The 20,006-nt window shown below is 51.7% G+C and overlaps 1 protein-coding gene across 3 annotated transcripts in view; it reads right to left on the bottom strand.

Moving 5' to 3' along the window:
• Chst3 (carbohydrate sulfotransferase 3) overlaps positions 1-5,556 on the bottom strand; it is a 37,121-nt gene extending 31,565 nt beyond the window's left edge. Inside the window, exon 1 of one of the 3 annotated variants that reach the window (XM_050143623.1) lies at positions 5,093-5,556. The gene's annotated coding sequence lies outside the window, so the exon portion shown is untranslated. The remainder of the gene's footprint in view (positions 1-5,092) is intronic. The other 2 variants (XM_050143632.1, XM_050143614.1) reach the window with 2 other exon arrangements.
• Positions 5,557-20,006: the final 14,450 nt, after the last annotated feature.

Here is a 20,006-nt window from a genome sequence, read left to right as displayed (position 1 = left end):
GGACAGGAACCAAAAGCTCCGGAGAAACCCTGTCTCGAAAAATCCAAAAAGAAAAAAGAAAAAAAAAGATTGATTTATTTATTATATATACAGTGTTCTGCCTTTATGTATGCCTGCAGACCAGAAGAGGGCACCAGGTCTCGTTATAAAGAGTTGTGAGCCACCATGTGGTTGCTGGGAACTGAACTCAGGGCCTTTGGGAGAGCAGCCAGTGCTCTTAACCTCTGAGCCATCTCTCCAGCCCCCCAGTTCCATCTTATAGACCAAGAAAGAAAGGCCCTGAAAGGGTTTGATAGCTAGCCCAACGTGTTCTTAAATATCACATAGCTTGTCTTTTCAGTGAACATGGCACTGAGTTTGTGGGTCTGAGTTTGTAGACATCTGTGCTTACAAATATTTTTGGAGAATATCTATGTGTTTTGTATTTACCTAATATTTTGTATGTGGGGGCAAGCCTGAGTGTGCATGCATGTGTGCATGAATTTCTGCCCAGTGTGAACATCCTGGTCTATACATGGTTTGGAGGCCTACCAGCCCTTTCTCCCCGCCAACTCTGTGGGATGAGTCTGGAGGAGATCACTGGGTAGAGCTTGCCCAGCAGGCCTGTAAGGCTCTGGGTTCCACTCCCAACACCAAAGGAGGAAAAGTCTACAGAATATGGAACCCACCCCCTGACTCCCTTCTCCAGCAGTCTGGTGGCGGCCATACTGAGCATCCTCAGGCAATGCCCCTCTCCCAGACTCCGCAAGTGTTAGGTTTATAGACTAAGCTCACACTGCCACACATGAGAAGGCTCTGGGATCCTTTTTGGTCCTGAGTTGAAGATCCTGAGCACTAGGAAGCTGCCCTCACCTAGAGCCCACCTCCATTTCTGCGGGTGTATGAACTTTCAGTTTATTAGTAAGTTGCAGCTGCCCTCAGAGGGCCAGAGACCCATCTCAAAGACACAGAAGGTCCATTTAGGGCTTGCACTCTGTGAGGACATGGGTGACCCCTCACCACCCGCCCACCCCCAGCAGACCCAATTCTGGGACAGTCTGGCCAATCCAGGACATATACAAAGGAAGTGAGTACATGGCCTCTCATGGTCTTTTCACAAGTGGGCCCCACCTTGGAGAGATGTGACCCGAAAATAACTTTGGTCCACCCACCCTGGAGCAATGTGAAAGATGCCCCAAAGCTGCCATTCTCCACCCACCAAGGAGGTACCTGTCTTCCTCCAGACAGCGTACTCACCCCGATAGACTTGAGCTGCAACCCCAGGCTATCCTTTCTCACTCAAGTTCTGCCTGATCCCAGCCACCAGCGTCTAGTCCAGCAGCACAGGACAGGCCTGGCCAAGATGTGCTCCCTGGCTTTTAAAGCTCCCAGAAGTCAAGGGGGTACTTATGGCAGGGCAGGGAGGGGCAGGCGTAACCTTCCAACAGTCCAGGCTGGCCCCAGAGGTGGCTGTTTACTTGTGGCCACCAGCGGCAGCTGAGTGGGGAAATTGGTTTGTTGGTTTTCCACACTTCCTCCAGACTTCCCACAGAGCCCTCTTGGACCCCGGTGATGAATGGCCCAGAGTTTAGAGAAGCCCTCACTGCTCCAGCACACAGTCATCTTTGTGAGAAGCGAGCAGCACTCAGGAGGAACCAGGCCGATGCTAAAAACTGATTGAGGAGATCCCCTGGCCAGCTCCTCCTTCCGCACTGGGCTGGGGACCAGGAACAAGCAGCTAGAGTTGGGACAATGGAGACAGAAGGTGCCTGAGCCTGCAGAGACCCACACCCTGTTCCCCGCCACACACACCCAGCTGTGGAATCTACAGATCTGGAGCAGAACGGGTGGCTTCTTATCCTCTCCTCAGGTCTCCGAGAAGAAAGGGCGATAAAATCGGTGATTAAAATCCGTTTAAGTGCTGTTGCCGCACGACTTCCTGAGGCTGGAGGCTGCTCTACCTCTCTGAGCCATCTCTCGCAGGTGAGATGCCCTCGTTCCTTCCCAGCTTCACCCATCACTTGAAAACATTCCCAGCTCCCAGCTCCCTCACGTGTCAGGCACCGACACGGGGCTGAAGGTACAAAGTCGAGCGGCCCCATCTCTGTGGGATGGTCTCCATTCCCAGACATCCTCTCTCCACCCAGCATGTCTGTCTGTTCTGCCAAGGTGGGACGGAAGGCTCCTGGTGTCCTGCAACTTCACTGTTCTTGGACCTCACCCAGGGAGAGTGTTAGATGGGGGTGGGGCGGATGTCAGCTGAGCTGTGTTCATCCAAAGCCTCTTGCATCCTTTTAAGGGTGCCTACTTTTCTCATATCATGAGTCACATCAGAGGCTCTGAGTAGACAAAAATCCTGCCCCTGAAGGAGTGATCCTAACCCTCAGAAGTTGGAGGAACATGACATTAGATAGTCCCAAACCCCAGATGCCACCCAGCCTAGGCATCTGCAGGGAGGGCCTGAGGCAGTGTGGCAACATGTCCCCGGTTCCTGAGTTTAGGCATCTGCTCTTGGTCCTCATGTCCCCTTGTGTCCAATGAGATCGGACAGCGGATACTCTGTGGGCCCTGTGCACACAAGCATAGCTGGGGACAGGGTGAGGCATTGCTGCCACCTTCCCTAGCTGCCTGGCTCTGCCCCCACCTTCCCTTCTGACAGTCTGAAGACTCCAGCTCTGCAGGGCATGGGGTACGGTGGGAACGACAGCTGGGACCGTGACCCCTTACGTTCACCAGGGAAATGGTGGGGTGAGGATAATAGTTTATGCTGTCAAGGGGCAAAGGGGAAGGAGCATAGTGACCCGCTTAAGAAGGCGGATGACTGACAGTTCAGCCAAGGGACAATCCTAAGGACGGTTTTTGTCTCTATTAAGTAGCAGCTGCTCAGTTGAGTAGCAAATTGTCTTTCATGGGGTTACCGTACCATGCCCCTGCACTCACACCCAAACCTCCAGCTTCCTGACTCCTGAGCCACATCGAAGGATCCAGGAGCTGGGTACCACCCAGCCTTTGGTTTCCATGGCTCCACAGAGACTGGAAAAAGATAGATAGTCAGAGTCCACAGAACCAGGTCAGGAAATGTCACCGGTGTTTCTTCCTTGTTGCTATGGAGACCTATACAGACAGGCTGGCACGGTGAAGCCAGCACAATTCTGAAAACAGACTCCAGGTTCAAATCCTGGCTTGGTCTCTTACTAGCTGTGTGACTTTGAAAGATATCTAATTTTTCTGAGGCTTAGTTTCCATCTGTAAAAAAAGGAGATGAAATGGAAATTCTAGAGGAAAGGAATGACTTAAGGGGACAGTGTCTGTGGGGCTCCAGAAGGCATGACAAAGGGGGCAAAGGAGTAGGAGAGGGGACCGGCTACTGTATTCTAACTGGAATTGGGGTAGCCAAGCACAACCTCCCTCCTTTTTCCTCTGGGACCACAGGCCTGGCACGACCCACACACCTTGCTAATCCTGGCATTTAGGGCCCGTACATTGCTGCTAGTCAGTATTGTTCAGGAACAGGAGTGAGAACTGACGCATTTCTTCCCAGTGACTGGCCAAGACCACCCATCCTCACATCTTTGTGGACCGTCAGTCCCAACTCCTGGCAGTCCCCGTTCCAGGAAAAAGAAATGTTTCTGGCCCTCTGGGGAACTCACACCAGCTGTCACAGAAGAACCGACTTGGATACCCAGTACAGGGACAGACAGTAATCACCCCCTCATCACCACCAAGTCAAGGCCCTGCTGGAAGACACAGCTTCTACCAGACCTTTCTCCAGCCAGGCCAGCAGGAGCTAGCAGGGGTTGATGACCCAAATTCCACATGTCTCAGGGACTCCATCCCAGCTTGTGCCCACTAGCCCCCTTTGGGGCTAACTTACCTGCCCTTGTGGCGAGGGCATGGGAGGACTAAAGAAATCCACTCATACTGTCTCCCCAGAGTCCCCTGTCCCTGCCAAAGGCATCCCATTCCACCCTGAAATGGAATCTTCCTATCCTGGGCAGGGAGAGGTAACTGTGAGGCACAGTGGGACACTTGGGTCACTTTCCCAAGGAGCCCATGTAGGGCTTCCCACAGCCAGTCAGGCCTTTTCCTCTCTAGAAGAGCAATTCCTCTAAGGCTAACTGGGCTCCACTCACACCAAATCCACAATGCATTCATTACCGGTGCCATCACTCGTCTGGCAGCACTGACTAAGACTGTGCCCTGCACTGCACTAGGCCCAAGAAGATCCTTGGGAAACAACAGAACACTATATGTATCCTGGTGTGAGGAACGATTATCTTCCCAACAGGCAGGTTTCACCCTGACTTTTGAGTCTCAATTTAATTCATGGTCCTACATATATAGCCCATAGCTGGGACCCCCGCCCCGCCCCTGGAAGTCCCTTCGAGGAAGCACATCCGCCGGGGGTGGGGGTGGGGGGTGTGGAAGGGTCTCTGCTTCCTTGCAAGGCCCTGTCACGGCCACCACGCAGATGTCAGCCAGGCGCAGCGCCAGCACGCAGCCTTTTCCTCACAGCCCAAAGACCCCATTCCAGAAGAACTCTTTAAAAGTTTATGAATCACTGTCTCTGGTCTCCCCACCTCGGCTCCGGAAGGGCTGTGCACACAAAGACACCGAATTTCCACCCCGAGTCCGCCCCTGCTAGCCCCAGAGACAGCGGTGTCTGCTTCTTCCCTCCCCGTTCCGGGGCCTCAGTGGGTCCCAATCACAACTTTCCAAAGCCCGGAGAGTTAGTAGTCGCCTGCTGTGGCGTTTGGGGAGGAGGGCTCCCTTTCACGGTGGAAGGAACTTCGGGGAGCAAAGAACCCAGCCTGGTTTAAAAGTCCCCAACCCTGCGCTCCCAGGAGCGTGCATTTCGGAGTGTGCAGGGTGGTCGGGGGTGAAAGTGCTGAGATCCTCGCCTATGGCTTGTGCTGTGACCCGGTGTGGGTACCAGGCAGATGGGAATCTAGAAGCGGCGGGGGGGGGGGGGGGGGGGCTTTCCCCGCTCAGGGAACTCCCCTCCCGCCCTCCGCGGGTCCCCTTCTCCCAAAGTTTGGCGCGCGCTCTGGGATGCGGTGTGCTCCAGGCTGGGGCCCAGGAGGCGGTGCCGGGATGCGGGCGCCCCACTTACCCCGGCCGAGCCTCCTCCTCCCGGCGGGCGGATCAGATTCTCCGGAGGCCAGCGTCCAGCGCGGGCAGCATCCGCCCCAAGCTGGGGCCGCGCTCTTAACAGCGCCCACTCTGCGTCCCCGGTGAGTGCGCGGAGGGAGGCGCGGCCGGGCCGGTCCCCTCTCTGCGCGGGAAGCGGCGCCAGGCGGGCGGTGTCCTAGCCGGCGAGCGATTTGCTCTGCCCACTACTCCGATCCCGTTAGCGGTCGGCGGCGGGCCCCTGATCCGCAGCCAAGGCTCCGGGAGTCCCGCGCCCCTTCGCTTCGCTTCCCGCCTCACTCCACACGCGTACCCGGCAACTTGGGGACCTTCAGCGAAGTTGGCGTGGCCGCCCACCCGGCGGCTAAGAGAGGATGGAGGAGGCGGAGGACGCAGGGAGGAGGGAGGAGCCGAGAGGAAGGGCAGTAGCCTCCCCCCCCCTCGCCCCCCGGGAGCCTCGCGCTCCACGACCCCTCTGTGGGCCTTTGTTCCAGATGTGGCCGCGTCCCCGGGGACTAGCCAGGGCTGCTCCTATCCCTCTCCTTGAGGACGAGGCTAGGTGGAGCTCTGAGCCCCAGGGAAGGGAGTTCAGGGAGAGGCTGCTTGGAGGGCTTCCCTGCTGTACCCCCAAGCTGTTGCCCATCCTCAGGGCTGAATGTAAGGATCTTCCTGTAAGTCACCGTACTCCTTCCCTGGGCAGCAACAGGTTACTGAAGTGCCCTTAGTGATTTCTCACGTGGCCCCCAGGGCAAGATGCAGGAAGGGTCCTCGCCAAGATGGACAGAGAGATACTTGCACAGCGGCTACTTGGCATTATCTTGGCCTTTTGGAGTGCTGGTACCCCTGAGGTTTTTTCTGGGGGGGGGGCTGTCATCTCTGTGCTTTGGGCAGTGGCCAGTTGAGTGGAGAGTAGCGCTATATCTGTACAAAGGCCGGTTTTGCTAAGACCCCCGGTAAGGGGCTCTGAACTGGAACACAAGCTGAACCTCAGGTTCCGTGATCCAATCCTGGTGATTGATCCTGGTGATTCTGTCCTTGATGCTGCCCTGCCCAACTTTCTTCCCAGGATTTCACAGCCCTCTGCCTCTAGCTAAATTCAGGCCTAAGACAGCCCTCCTAACATTTCATGGGTTTTTGTAAGGTTTAGACAGAATGGGCAATTTTCTATAAAGGAGAAGTGAGAATACTAAATAAATAAATGAAAGAAAGAAAATTACAAACTGTCCTCAGTCCCCCTTGTCATGCTGAACATTATGTTAGGGGAATAAGTTCACAGACTTGAGGCAGCAGATGAAGAGGCAGACAGAATGGAGTGAGACCCAGGCTAGTCCAGGACCTTTTGCTCAGGTCCTAACTAGAAGGCTGGTAGACTCCGCCAGCCTGTTGGATAGCAGGGATCTGATCAAAGTGCCCTCCACTATGAGATGAGTCTTCACTTTACTTACGGACATGTAAGATTCCATTTCAGGGTCCGGCTAAGTGGGGGGTGGAATGGGATGCCTTTGGCAGGGACAGGGGACTCTGGGGGGACAGTATGAGTGGATTCCTTTAGTCCTTCCATGCCCTCGCCACGAGGGCAGGTAAGTTAACCGCAAAGGGGGCTAGTGGGCAGGGAAAACCATGTGTTCCAGAAGCTTTTGTGAGAGAGTTCCTAGCCCAGTTTAGCCTCAAAATTGATATGTAGCTGAGGCTGGCTACCAACTCTTCCTGCTCTACCTCCCATATGCCAAGATATCATATGCCTAGATCTTGTTTGTGTTAGTATTCAGGCATCTGCGCTGGCCTGCCCTTAGGGTCCTGACAGGATAGTCCTCAGCTACAGCCACTAAGAACGCCTCCTGTGCACAGTCGTTACCTTCCCTTTTAAAAGGCAGGCCTTACCCACTTCCCATCTCTTTCGCTCTAGGTCTGTCTGTTTCTCTCTCTCTTCTTTTCTTTTCTGCTGTTCCTGTCCCCAGAGGCTGGCCTCCCCCTTTCCCTTAATTTAAAAAACAACAAACAAACAACAACAACAAACACCTCTATATGAGTTCTGTTGCATGGCGTCTTTCTCTCTCACGTTGCTTTTTAAATTACATCATTGGTTTCCTAACCGGGAAAGGCTCTCCTGGCACTTCCTTCTGCCTACAGGCAGCCTGAGGCACGCTGGGATCCTGGAACCTGGTCCAGGTTGGCTTCTTCAATCCCTGGGTCCCTTTATCCAAGATTGGCGTGACTGGTGAGCCCCTCCCCCTTCCCCACCTCTGTCTATTTCCCACGAGTGAGGATTCATCTCTAGAGCATGGTTTTTCTTCTTTTGGCCTCGTTAAGTCCTGGTACCAGGCAACCACAGCTCTTTCGGGCTCAGAGCCCTTGGCCACCACCCTTTGCATGAGGACTCACTGGGCAGCATGTGCCCATCTCATTTCTCGGACCCTCAGGTCTTTCAGTGCCCCCCCCCCCTTGAGCGGCTTGTGCCTTTCTCCTGATCCGTGCTTGATGAAATGTCATTGGATCTTGTTCTGCTTCGCTCGTGGGAAATAAGCCTCCCAAAACTCTACTTCCCAGCACCTTATATATTGCTATTTTATGGGACCTTTGCAACATTCTGCCAGTGATCACAATAGATGGAAGGAGGTATCCCCCTTTGACCCTCCTCTTTCCCCGTCCCCCAATAAATCTCTTACACTAACTCTGTTGCATGAGGCACGTTTGCTCAGTGGCAGACCCACCGGAGGTATCACTTCATGCGGGACCCTACCCATCTGCTCCACCCTCGGTAGATCTGCGCTCTTCCGCCTGAAATAATTCTGCTGTCTCGTTTACTGGCGGCTTCCCATTCTATTCAATATTGGCAATTGGGTCTCTGGCGGGGCTACCTGCCTCTGACCATTCCCCTTGATGTGAGGTTTCCTTTCTCGAGCACAGTCCTCTCCTCGCCTTCTGGCTTTTCTTCAAGTCCCGGTACCAGGCAATTGTGTCTCTCTCGGACTCAGAGCCCTTGGCCCCTGCTCTGTATTTGAGGAATCGCTGAGTAGCCTGTGCCACCTAGAAATCGACCGTCCTAAATTCCTGGGATGCTAGGAATTGCAGGCCCTTGGGTCCTCTCTGCCTCATTCATGGGAACTGTGTCTTCGTTTATACCTCCTTGCTCCCACTGGGATGTGTTTTAGAAACTCACTGACCATTCCTAATCATCTGTTGTTGCAGGACTACCAGCTGTTGGCCACAGCTGGAGGTGCAAGACCATCAAACACATCCGGGTGAGGCTGTCGTGATGGGAAAGGATCAGATGCTGTAAGCCCTAGGGAGTCGACTCGGCTCCACCTCGAACAGCATTTTGCCAGGTCCAAGTGGCACCTGGTGGTTCCACAGAGCCTGGACAGTGAAGTGAAATGGCCGGCTACTCCAGGACGTGACCGGCACCCCAGCTTTCCCGGGTCTCCCAAAGATGAACCATGCTTCCCCAGGTCAGCAGGAAGTAGTCTCAAGAACATGGGGTCTTCATCCCCTGCTACCCCTTTCTAACTCCTCACCTTTCTATAATAAACAAAAATAGGGGGGAGGATATTATCATTCAGGCATCTGCGCTGGCCTGCCCTTGGGGTCCTGACAGGACACATCCTCAGCTGCAGCCACTAAGAGCAGCTCCTGTACACATTCACTGTGTTCCCTTTTAAAAGGTGGGCCCTTGCCCACCTGCGCTCGCTCTCTCTCTCTCTCTCTCTCTCTCTCTCTCTCTCTCTCTCTCTCTCTCTCTCTCTCTCTCTCTCTCTCTCTCTCTCTCNNCTCTCTCTCTCTCTCTCTCTCTCTCTCTCTCTCTCTCTCTCTCTCTCTCTCTCTCTCTCTCTCTCTCTCTCTCTCTCTCTCTCTCTCTCCTTTTCTCTTCTGCTGTTCCCGTCCCCAGAGGCCAGTCTCCCCCATCCCGTTCTCTCTTTTCCCATCCCCTTTCCTTTAATACCCCCCCATGAGCTCTGTCACATGGTGTCTTTCTCACCCTGGAGACAGGGTCTTGCTACGCAGTCCTCGCTGATCTTACACTCCTCAGCCCTGGCAGGCTCCCAAATCTGTGACAATTCTTCTGCCTCAGCCTCTTGAGTGCTGGCGTTACAGACATCTACCGCTGCAGCCTGGCTAATGTCATTAAAGGAGTGACATCATCCAGTGTCTGGAAAATTCTGTGGATGACAGACTCAGACTTTACAACCACCACCAGATAAAAACTGCAAAAAAGGGGGTTGGAGAGAGGAAAACAAGAAACAGATTAAATGAAATGGGGGGGGGGCGGTTTACAGGGCATTGTGTTGGGAAGTTTGTCTTCATTTGTTCCTTTGATTTCAATGCCAGGTCTCCCACAGGTCAGGCAGGTATGCTGCCGTTAATCTACCTCCCCTTTAGTTTTCACTTTTTAAATTAAAAAAAAAAAAAGATTGTTTTTTGCTGAGCAGTAGTGGCGCATGCCCATGATCCCAGCACCTGGGAGGCAGAGACAGGCAGATCTCTGTGTGTTCAAGGCCAGACTGCTCTACAGAGTGAGTTCCAGAACAGCCAGAGCTACAGAGAAGAAGAAAAAAACCTGTTTAAAAAAAAAAAACTTTTAGAATTTTTATTTATGTATGATACATGTATGCAGGTTCCCAAGATGGCCAGAAGAGGGCGCCAGATCCCCTACCAAGAGCTGGAGTTACAGCCCATTGCCTGTCACCTAACTACTGAGCTCTTGTGCATGTGCCAGTTCCTCCACCAGAATTTAAAAAAATATAATTCTTGCAGACGATTGGAGTTCAGTTCCCAGCACCCACATCACGCATCTCACAACTTCCTGTAACTTCTGTTCCCCAGGATCTGATGCCCTCTTCTGGCCTTTGTGGGCTCCTGCATGCCTGTGGTGTACATAACTCACACAGGCACACACACATACACATAACTAATTATATTTATATATTTAGCGTGCATTATGCGCACACAAGCCACACCACACGTGTAGAGAGCAGATGATAACTTAAGAACTATGTGGGTTCTAGGGAATCCAACTCAGGTCATCAGGGTTAGTGGCAAGCACCTTAACCCACTGAGCCACCTTGCTGGCTTACTGCTCCCCCTCCCCTGCTTTTCTTAATTTTAGAGACAGGCTTACAGTGAGCTGTTCGGACTGGTTTTGAACTTGCCCTGTGATCCAGGCAGACCTTGAATGTGTGGTCCTCTTACCCTCGGCCACCCCAAAGTTACAGTCTGTGGCACAATGGACTGTAACGAATTCAAACTTCATAGCTCTCTCTGGGGCTCAGTGTCCTCCTCTCCTGAGCAGATCTGAACACCCTGGCCAGGGGGTAGGGGCTGGATGGGAAAAGAATGTGCTTCTGTGTCAGAGTCCGAGTGATCTGAAAACCACACACACACACACACACACACACACACACACACACACACGCATGCCTTACTCACTACATGGTGTTTTACCTCTTAACCACATACTAGTCAGCTAACTCAAAAACAAGACAGTTACTTTTAGCCGGGCGGTGGTGGCGCACGCCTTTAATCCCAGCACTCGGGAGGCAGAGGCAGGCGGATCTCTGTGAGTTCGAGACCAGTCTGGTCTACAGAGCTAGTTCCAGGACAGGCTCCAAAGCACAGAGAAACCCTGTCTCGAAAAACCAAAAAAAAAAAAAAAAAAAAAAAAAACCAAGACAGTTACTTTTAAAGATCAAGCAACTAATTTGGAGGGCTGTAGCATCTGGTGGGGGTTTCAACCCTTTCAGGATGGATTACAAAATGGATAGGTGGGATACTGCATGGAGATTCTGGTTTTGTAGAGTCCTTATCTTAGAAATTAGATCCGGAAACGCAGATGAAATGATGGGTGCCGCGGGCCAAGTGTCCTTCCAAATACTTGTTGGGGAGCTGTGGGTTTGTGTGGCTGAAACGCAACAGCCGTGTGGTGACTTCTGCAGCCAAGGAAAGATCCGCTCTCCTCACGAGACCACTCATTTGGTGTGTGCTTGAAATTTTCTTTAAGGATCCTAGGCATGGTATCCAACACCTGTAATCCTAGCACCCTAGTAGAGACGGGAGGATAGGGAGGTCAAGACCAACCTTAACTGCACAGTCAGTTCGAGGTTAGCCTGGTCTACCTGAGACCTTGTCTCAAAAAAAAAATAATATTCTTTAAGGGCTGGGGGCACAGCTCGGCTGTGGAGTACTTGGCTAGCACGCACAGTGTCCTGCATTCAGTCTTCCTAACGTCAGGAACTAAATGGGGAGCTGGGGGTGTAGCTCAGTTGGTACAGTGAGTGCCTAGCACCCCAAAAGCCCTGGGTCCAACCCCCAGAACCACATGAACTGGGTATGTCGGTGTACCCCTAAGATGCTAGCGCCTGGAACGATGAGATGCTAAGAGTTCAAGGCCAGTCTTGGTACACGAGAGCCTTTTTCAAAACAAAATAAGCAAGCTCAAATTGCACTCGGGATTACTTGTTTGGGTTGAAGTGTGATGTCAGCTGAACCAAGAAGGAACTGCAGAGGAGGAGAGGGTTGTAGTTGTGGTTGTGTCTGCAGGGGATCCAGAATCCTTTTTTTAAAAATCCGTATCTCTTTATTGTGCAAGTGTTCATTGCAGTGAGTCATCGGTCTGGTTCAAGGACTCTGGTTTCTGCTACGCTATCAATATTGGGCCCTCGCTGAGACTCGTCTTGGATATCCTGTTGCCCTGTGTTGTGGTGATCCTGAAGCTTTGTGTCTGCAGGACTGGGCTCCTTCATGTGCTCTAGCAGATCACAGATGGAGAGGGTGTTGGGGTGGGCCAACTCCTAACCCTGGTTCTAGGTCTGGGTAGTTGCAGGGTTGGCCAGCCCGCCAGATGTGCCTTGTCTTTACCACCAGGGTGCGCTCTCCAGCGTTGCCCTGGCTAGCTCACTCCTTGCAGCAATGAGCAAGGGGCGGGGCCATGTCTCCTATTTTCACAGCCTCAGCATCAGCTCGCCCACAGGTACACCTTCAGGGCTAGCTCTTCTATGTGGCCCAGGCGAGGTGTATGACCTACAGGCAGCGAGGGGCAGGGGTGGGAGAGAGCATTCCTCTCTTGCCCACACTACAATATGGCAGATGAGGGGCGGGGTAAGATCTGCCAGGCTCCCATTCTCCAGAGGGTTCATCCACACGCCCCCGCACACACACACACACACACACACACACACACACACACACACCCGTCGTCAAGAGCGTCAGCTCTACTGTGCTGCCCAGGTGAGGTGCAGGGTCTACTTTCCCGAGTGCTGCAGCTGGTGAGGAGGAGGGTCGGCCTCGCTCACCACAGTTGGCATGGGCCGGTGGGGAGGTCTAGAATCCATTCTAAGCAGCACTGTGAGTGCAGAGTACAGAAGAACTGGTGTGAGCCGGACCAGCTGCAGTCCCTTGGGTGGGAGGGGGTGGCAGTGGGCCAGGTGAGAGGGACGCCTGAGCTGGGTCGGATATAGGGAAGAAGAGGGAAAAGATGATTCCGAAAAGACAGGAAGTCCAGAACCAGGTCAGCTGCCCTTTCAAAAACGTCATATTGTTTATACTTTGAAAGTTCCAAGCTGGATGGGGTGGCCCATGCCTTTAACCGCTGAACTTGGGCCATTTTCAAGTGCAGTACACGCTCTTAACTACAGAACCATCTCCACAGCCTCTGTCTTTTCTGGTCTTTTCAGATGGGGTGTCAAGTAGCCCAGGCTGGCCTCAAATTCCCTTTGTAACCAGGACCACTTGGAACTAAGTTTCTTGCCCCTACCTCTCAAGTGTTGAAATTACAGGCCTGTGCCACCAGGCCCAGCTTCCAAGGGCGTCTATATCCTTAGCCATAGATAATGTAAGCTCTTTCTGGGGAAAGTGGACCTAAGGATTCTCAAAGTTTCTGGGAAATGGAGCTTCCAGGATGGGCTCACTTACTGAGGAGCCAGGAGGCAGGTAGGGTGGGGTGGGGGTTTGGCTTAGGGTTTCTGTTGCTGTGAAGAAACACCATGACCTAAGCAATTTGGGGAGGACAAGGGTTTTATTTGGCTTTCACTTCTGTATCATGCTGTTCACCATTTAAGGAACTCAGGACAGGAACTCAAACAGGACTAGAATCTTGAAGCGGGAGCTGATGCAGAGGCCTTGGAAGGGTGTCACTTACCGGCTTGCTCAGTTCACAAGCCCGCGTGTCTCAGACGATCTTCAGTATGTGGTGGAATTCTCAAGAAGTAGGCTCTAATGCCAGTGAAGGCGAGAACCGGCAGGCAAAGAGCAAAAGGTTCCTTCTTCCTTGTCTTTAAATGGTGTTAGGAATTTTTCCTAACGCGAGCTCTCTGCCAACGTCAAAAGTCCCAATCAAGCCGGATCCTAAAGAATATCCAGAAATTGCTCTCGGGTGGCCCCGAGGGGAACCGGGAAGCCGCAAACGCGACGGGGGGGGGGGGGGGACACTGGACACCACACAGGGACTGGACACCACACAGGGACTTTCCATGGAGCATTTTAAATAGACTGGGGGAGGGGTCAAGGTTTGGCGGGCTGCCTTGTTCCTCCTCGGAGGGTGGGGCCTCCAAAGATGGAGGCCAGAGACCGGGATTGGGATTTACATATGGGCCTCCTGCAGAACCTATGGCCCAGATTAGATCTGACTCAAAGATCTTGATTAAAGGTCTTTGAGATTAGAAGTATGCCTTCCTTCCTCAAAGATCCAGATTGGAAGTAGATCTTCCTACTTCAAATTAGGCAGAAATCCCTCACTGGTGTGCCCTCCACTTTTGGGTTTTAGTTAATTCCAGATGTAGTCAAGTCGACAGCCAATAATAGCCACCCCAGGGGTGCAGGCTTAGAGGTCAGTTCTGCCCCTGCTGGCTGCAGGTTTCTGGGCTTCAGTTTCCCCACCTGTAAGATGTGCGCATAACAAATTCCACCCCAGTGATGATTGGCACATGACGCCTGTCACAGAGAGTGACAATGTTACTGTCCCCCCTGTGTGGTGACCCAGGGACAGAACTCCTTCAGGGATGCCATGAAAGGCTTTCCTGGGAGAGATGCAGGCAGGTTTGGTGGTACCCGCTATTGGGCATCCCAGGCTATGTGTTAGCTGGGGCTACCCCATCCTACCTATAATGCTGTGCTTTCATGAGAGTCTTTTATGCAAAGACTCTGGTAAAGAGAGGACAAGACTTCGGGCACAGGGAACAGCATATGCAAAAGCACAGAGACAATGTTTGCTCATTCCTTCGTCTAAACACCCTGGCTAAGTAACTCGTGAGGCTTAGCACAAAAAAATGAAGACATGTTATGTTTGTCCACAAATTGTTAAGAACTTCAAGACAAAAGTGGGTAGAGTATTAAACCAAGTGTGAGCTGGGTATTGTGGTGCAGACCTTTTATCCCAGCACTCAGGGGGCAGAGGCAGGCAGATCTCTGTGAGTTTCAGGACAGCCTAATTTACATAGTGAGTCCCAGGAGCCAGAGCTACATGGTGAAATGTTTTTCCCCCAAAAAATCAAAAGAAAACAAAAACAAAACAAAAAGGATTCTTCTAATGGACCCTTCTAATGCTGGAACACAGGTTGCTTCTGATCCTCCCGCCTCCTCCTTCAGAGAGCTGGCATTACAAGTGTGTACCATCACACCTGCTTCAGGGTTGAAACCAAGAGCCAGATTGACTTGCCAGCAGCGCCTCTACTTCTCTAACTTCCACCAACACCCTGCTTGGCAGCTGTTGGGGTAAGCTTGCATCGTTCTACCCTTTCCGAATGTTTCTAGAATACTCCCCATGGGCAAACCTGTCCTCACATGGGATCCAGGCAGGCCATAGCTTGTCGTGGACCTGTCTGGTTCCTTTTGACTTTAGACTGTCTCCTGCTGCTACCTCCCTGGTTAGACGGATGTCTGACTCCCCACAGGGCCAAGTGAAACAGTCGAGAGATATCCCAGACAAAAAGATACCAACTCAAGTTGGAAGCAAGTGAGTCTGGCCCAGCCCTGGCTCTGGCAGCTACAGAACTATGTGACTTAAAATCAGCTCCTTCTCCCCACAGCAGGGAGACAGAACCAAGTGCTCTCCAAATCAGAGAGTGTGTTACCCATGTCCTGAGACAGGAGGAAGCTCCCCTTAGGCAGTAGGGTGGGGCCCACAGTAGATCGTAAGCAAGTCTCACAGCATGTGTTGACTCCTGAATAGAGAAGTAATTCTCTAGTGCTGTGTACAATGCTCTTGTACCCTGTAAAGATTTGTCACTTGGGGCTGGAGAGATGGCTCAGTGGTTAAGAGCATTGCCTGCTCTTCCAAAGGTCATGAGTTCAATTCCCAGCAACCACATGGTGGCCCACAACCATCTGTAATGGGGTCTAGTGCCCTCTTCTGGCCAGCAGGCATACACACAGACAGAATATTGTATACATAATAAATAAATAAATATTTAAAAAAAAGATTTGTCACTTGTATAGGTTTAATAAAACACTAATAGGCCAGTAACCATGCAGGAAGTATAGGCGGGGCAACCAGACTCAAAAGAATTCTGGGAAGACTAAAGGCAGAGACACAGTCACCAGCCAGATGCAGAGGAAGCAAGATGAGAATGCTGCACTGAGAAAAGGGACCAAGCCACGTGGCTAAACATAGACAAGAACTATGGGTTAATTTAAGCTGTAAGAACTATTAAATAATAAGCTTGAGCTAATAGGTCAAACAGTTTATAATTAATATAAGCCTCTATGTATTTCTTGGGGGCTGAATGGCATGAGACTGGATGGGACAGAAACTTCCTTCTTCAGTCTCGATGGCCTCGGGGAGCCTACAGAGCTTGTGGCCACAGCACCACTTAAGATCCTAGCCTTTGTGCCTTTCTCAGAGCAAACGTAGTCAATAGGAAAACCCTGCCACTCTAGGGACCACAAAGTGCTCCCAGCCTCTCGCCAAAGTCAGTATGAACGGCATCCAAAGATGCCATCCAAGCAAGCCACAGAGACCATTGTTCTCAGAATGCCACAAGGAATTGAGCAGGAGCCCTGCTGACTGTGGTCATATTTCTGGCACTGGAAGCCTGCCTGCCTTTGTTCTAAATGGTAGAAGAAAGCCTACTTCCTTGACAGTGGAGGAGGAGGCCATGGTAGCAGGCCACATGGCAGTGGAGCAGGTTAAAAGGTTGTGAAGCCATGCTCAGACATAGCTCAGGCACAGGTAGCTCCTTCCCATGCCTCATACTTCAGTGTCCTGACAAGAGCCAAGAGACGGAGGCAAAGATGCCCAGGCTCTTCTGTAACTGACCCATGGGGGACCCTATGATGGAATGGCCTGTGTTTAGATCCTGAGTTGACCTTAGTGGGCTCTGCACCATTGATCCCTCAAATGGGCATCTATATGTCTAGTGGGGATTATAGTCTAGGGGTGGCCAGGCATCCAAATACAGGGTTACCAGAGAACTGGTGATTAGGATGGAGAAAAATGATCATAGTTTGGCCAGCTGGCATGGTACCTTTAATCCCAGCGTGTGGGAGGCAGAGGCAGGTGGATCTCTGTGAGTCCGAGGCCAACCTACAGGTCTACAAAGAGAGAGTTCCAGGATAGCCAGGGGCACACAGTAAAATGCCATATCAAACAAACAAAGAAAAAAAAAAAAACACCCAAAATCCTGGGCCAAGTTCAGGAGGGGAAGGCAACATCTACATATACATGGCTTCTGCCAAGCCTGGGCGGCATGCTCTTCTGCATATTGCTCCAGAGCCAGTGCTTCTCAACATGTGGGTCATGATCCCTTTGGGGGGTGTCTAGAAAACCCCTTCACAGGGGTCACATATCATATACCCTGCATATCAGATATTTACATTACAATTCATAACAGTAGCACAATTACAGTTGTGAAGTAGCAACGAAAATAATTTTATGGTTGGGGTGACCACAACATGAGGAACTATATTAAAGGCTTGCAGCAATAGGACGATTGAAAACCACGGCTCCAGACACAGATGACACAGCCACCCCCTCTTCTCCAGCTCTGTCCTCCTGGGGTCTGTTCTCAGAGACCCCTCCTGGGGTCTGTTCTCAGAGACCATCTGGACACACAATCTGCGTTCTCCATTTGTGAGGATTTCTCGGGTTGGTTTTTTTTTTTTTTTTTTTTTTTTTCCATCCTGGAAGGCAGAATAGCCTGCAGGATGGGGCTGTAGTTTTTGCAAAAGCTGGCTGGGGAGAGAATGAAGTCTCCTTCCCACAGAAGCCGGTGTTATCTCAGGAGGGACTCCCTGGGACTAACATCAGCCACCTCCAGTGTCGGGAAATAGGAGAGGCAACTGCCCTGGCTTGCCTTTGTTTACTCTGGGTAGACCGGAAGGGCTAGCGTCCCAGAGGCACTGCTTGAATCTGACAAGTCTCATGCTAAAAGTGGGTCCTGAGAGGTAACAAGCCACTCAAAGATGGCAATACATGCCAGAGTCACTTCGAAAGAGAGAACCTCAACTGAGAAAATGCCTCCCACCCATTTGCCTGTGGTGCATTTTCTGGATTGGCACTTGATGTGGGAGGGCCTAGTATATTGTGGGTGGGGCCACCCTGGGCTGGTGGTCGTAGGTTCTATGAGAAAGCAGGCTGAGTAAGTCATGGGGAGCAAGCCAGTAGGCAGCACCCCTCCATGGCCTCTAAGTTCCTGCCTCCAGGTTCCTGCCCTGCTGTAGTTCCTACCCTGACTTTCTTCAGTGGTGGACTATTGCCTGGAGGTGTTGCTATGTGGTCATAGTGTTTCTCACAGCAATGGAAACCTAAAAGAGACAGTAGTATCATCCACATACAGCTGTGATCTGGGAAAGATGTTGATGGAAGTTTCTGCCCAGCCAGGTCCCATGACCATTTAGTCCCAAATACTCACACAGAGACATATACTAATTATAAACTGTTTGACCTATTGCTCAGGCTTATAACTAACTAGCTCTTACAACTTAAATTAAGACATAATTCTTGTCTATGTTTAGCCACGTGACTTGGTATCTTTTCTCAGTGAGGCATTCTCATCTTGCTTCCTCTGCATCCGGTTTGCAACTGTGTTTCTGCCTTTCCTCTTCCCAGAATTCTTTGAGTCTGGTTACCCCCGCCTATACTTCCTGCTGGCTACTGGTCAATCAGTATTTTATTAAACCAACACAAGTGACAAATCTTTGCAGTGTACAAGAGCATTATCACATAGTAGACAGAAGCATATAGCACTCAGGAGGCAGAGGCAGGCAGATCTTTGTGATTTTGAGACCAGTCTGGTCTACAGGAGTTAGTTCCAGGACAGGCTTCAAAGCTACAGAGAAACCCTGTCTTGAAAAACAAAACAAAACAAAAAAGAGTGTCAACAAATCATAATATAAATATCTGATAAGCAGGATATATGACATGTGACCCCTGTGAAATGACCCCTTGTTCAATCCCAGAAGGGGTCACAACCCACAGGTTAAGAGCCACTGCTCTAGCGGGTCAGGTGAGAGAATTACAACCTTCCCTTTGTCTAGTGTGTCCAATTAGCCTGTTGTCTTTTACATGATTTTAATAAGCCCATGTGATCGACACAGTTTCAGTTCACCCCAACAAACTTCTTCAGCTCATCTCCCAGCGTGTCTCCCCGCTCCCTGTCTAGGTCCCCAGCAAGTTTCCTGACTGGATTTCATAGCCGGCGTCTCTGGTATCGTGGGATCTGAACTCACCCCCCCCCCCTGTCTTGAACAGGAGTAGCTTTGTTGGCATAAGAGACATTATCTTCTCTCTGTGGTACTTTACCGCCTACATTTGCATTGCTTTCACTCTTGAGTATTTTGGTTTGGGCTTCCCTGATGGCAGAGCCTAAGATGAAGATTGAGGGCAAGAGTTGGGGTTCAGGAGTGATGCTTTCAGGAAGCAGGGACAGAGGAGGGAGGAAAACAGGAGAGGAGAGTCAATTGGCAGTGATTGAAGTCAGTGTGTCTCATACCAGAAGCATCCCGTAACGGCCATCACTCGACGGAATCCGAACTTTCAGCGCTGCCCCTACCCTCCTGAGCCCAAGCTGTTCCTGCCCAGGGGGTCAGGTCATCAAGCATCCCTAGACTTGGAGAAAAGTCTGGGGACAGCGTGGTGGTTAGAAGGAGAGTTGTCCACCTAGGCCACTGTATCTGAATACTGGGTCCCCAGGTGGGAAGAATTAGGAGGCGTGGCCTTGTTGGAGGAGGTGCATCACACGGGGGTGGGCTATGAGTTTTAAAAAGCCTCTGCCATCCCAGGTAGAGTCTCGGCTGCTGCCCCAGCACCATGCATGCCGGCCTGTGGCCATGCTCCCTGACAAAACCATCACGGACTCTAACTCTCTGGAATTGTGGATCCCATTAAATGCTTTTTTTTTTCTAAGTAGCCTTCCCACAGAGTCTCTTCCCATCCGTGGGGAGGTAACTAAAGACAGGAAGCCACCCACAGTGAACTCTGCACGGTGAAATCAGCATCTACAGCTACAGCATCTACAGTCAGGGACACACGACAAAGCCACAAACCCATCTGCTGTGACAGGTGCCTCGGTGCCTCACTGTGTACCCTGACGGAGGCAGAAGAACAAGCCTGCCCTTCCTTCCAGCCCAGGGACACCCCAGACTACCCAGCCTCGAGCTCTATGCTGCCCAAGCAGGTCTGGCCTCTCGGAGTGCATGCATCGAAGCTGTTTTCCTCTTGTTCCCAGAATTGGGTGGTGGAGGCAGGACATGCTGAACTGGGCTGGCGGAAGAAGAGCCCGAGAGGATGCAGCCGGACTGTCAAGAGCAGACAGCTGGGCCTTGTTGGTGGAGACTCAGCTCCGACACCAGGAAACCCCTGGGGGCTGGAGCCTTGCCGTGAGACCACAGTGTCCTGTCCGCAGCATTCTTTACAGGAAACCACCAAGCCTCTTGGGCCTAAGCAACGGAGCCAGAGGATAAGTGGCCTG

Source organism: Alexandromys fortis, unplaced genomic scaffold (assembly GCF_014885135.2).
Source record: "Alexandromys fortis isolate MF-2015 unplaced genomic scaffold, M_Fortis_MF-2015_v1.1 scaffold_9, whole genome shotgun sequence".
NCBI lineage: Eukaryota > Metazoa > Chordata > Mammalia > Rodentia > Cricetidae > Alexandromys > Alexandromys fortis.
This window is presented reverse-complemented; position numbering and strand designations above follow the sequence as displayed.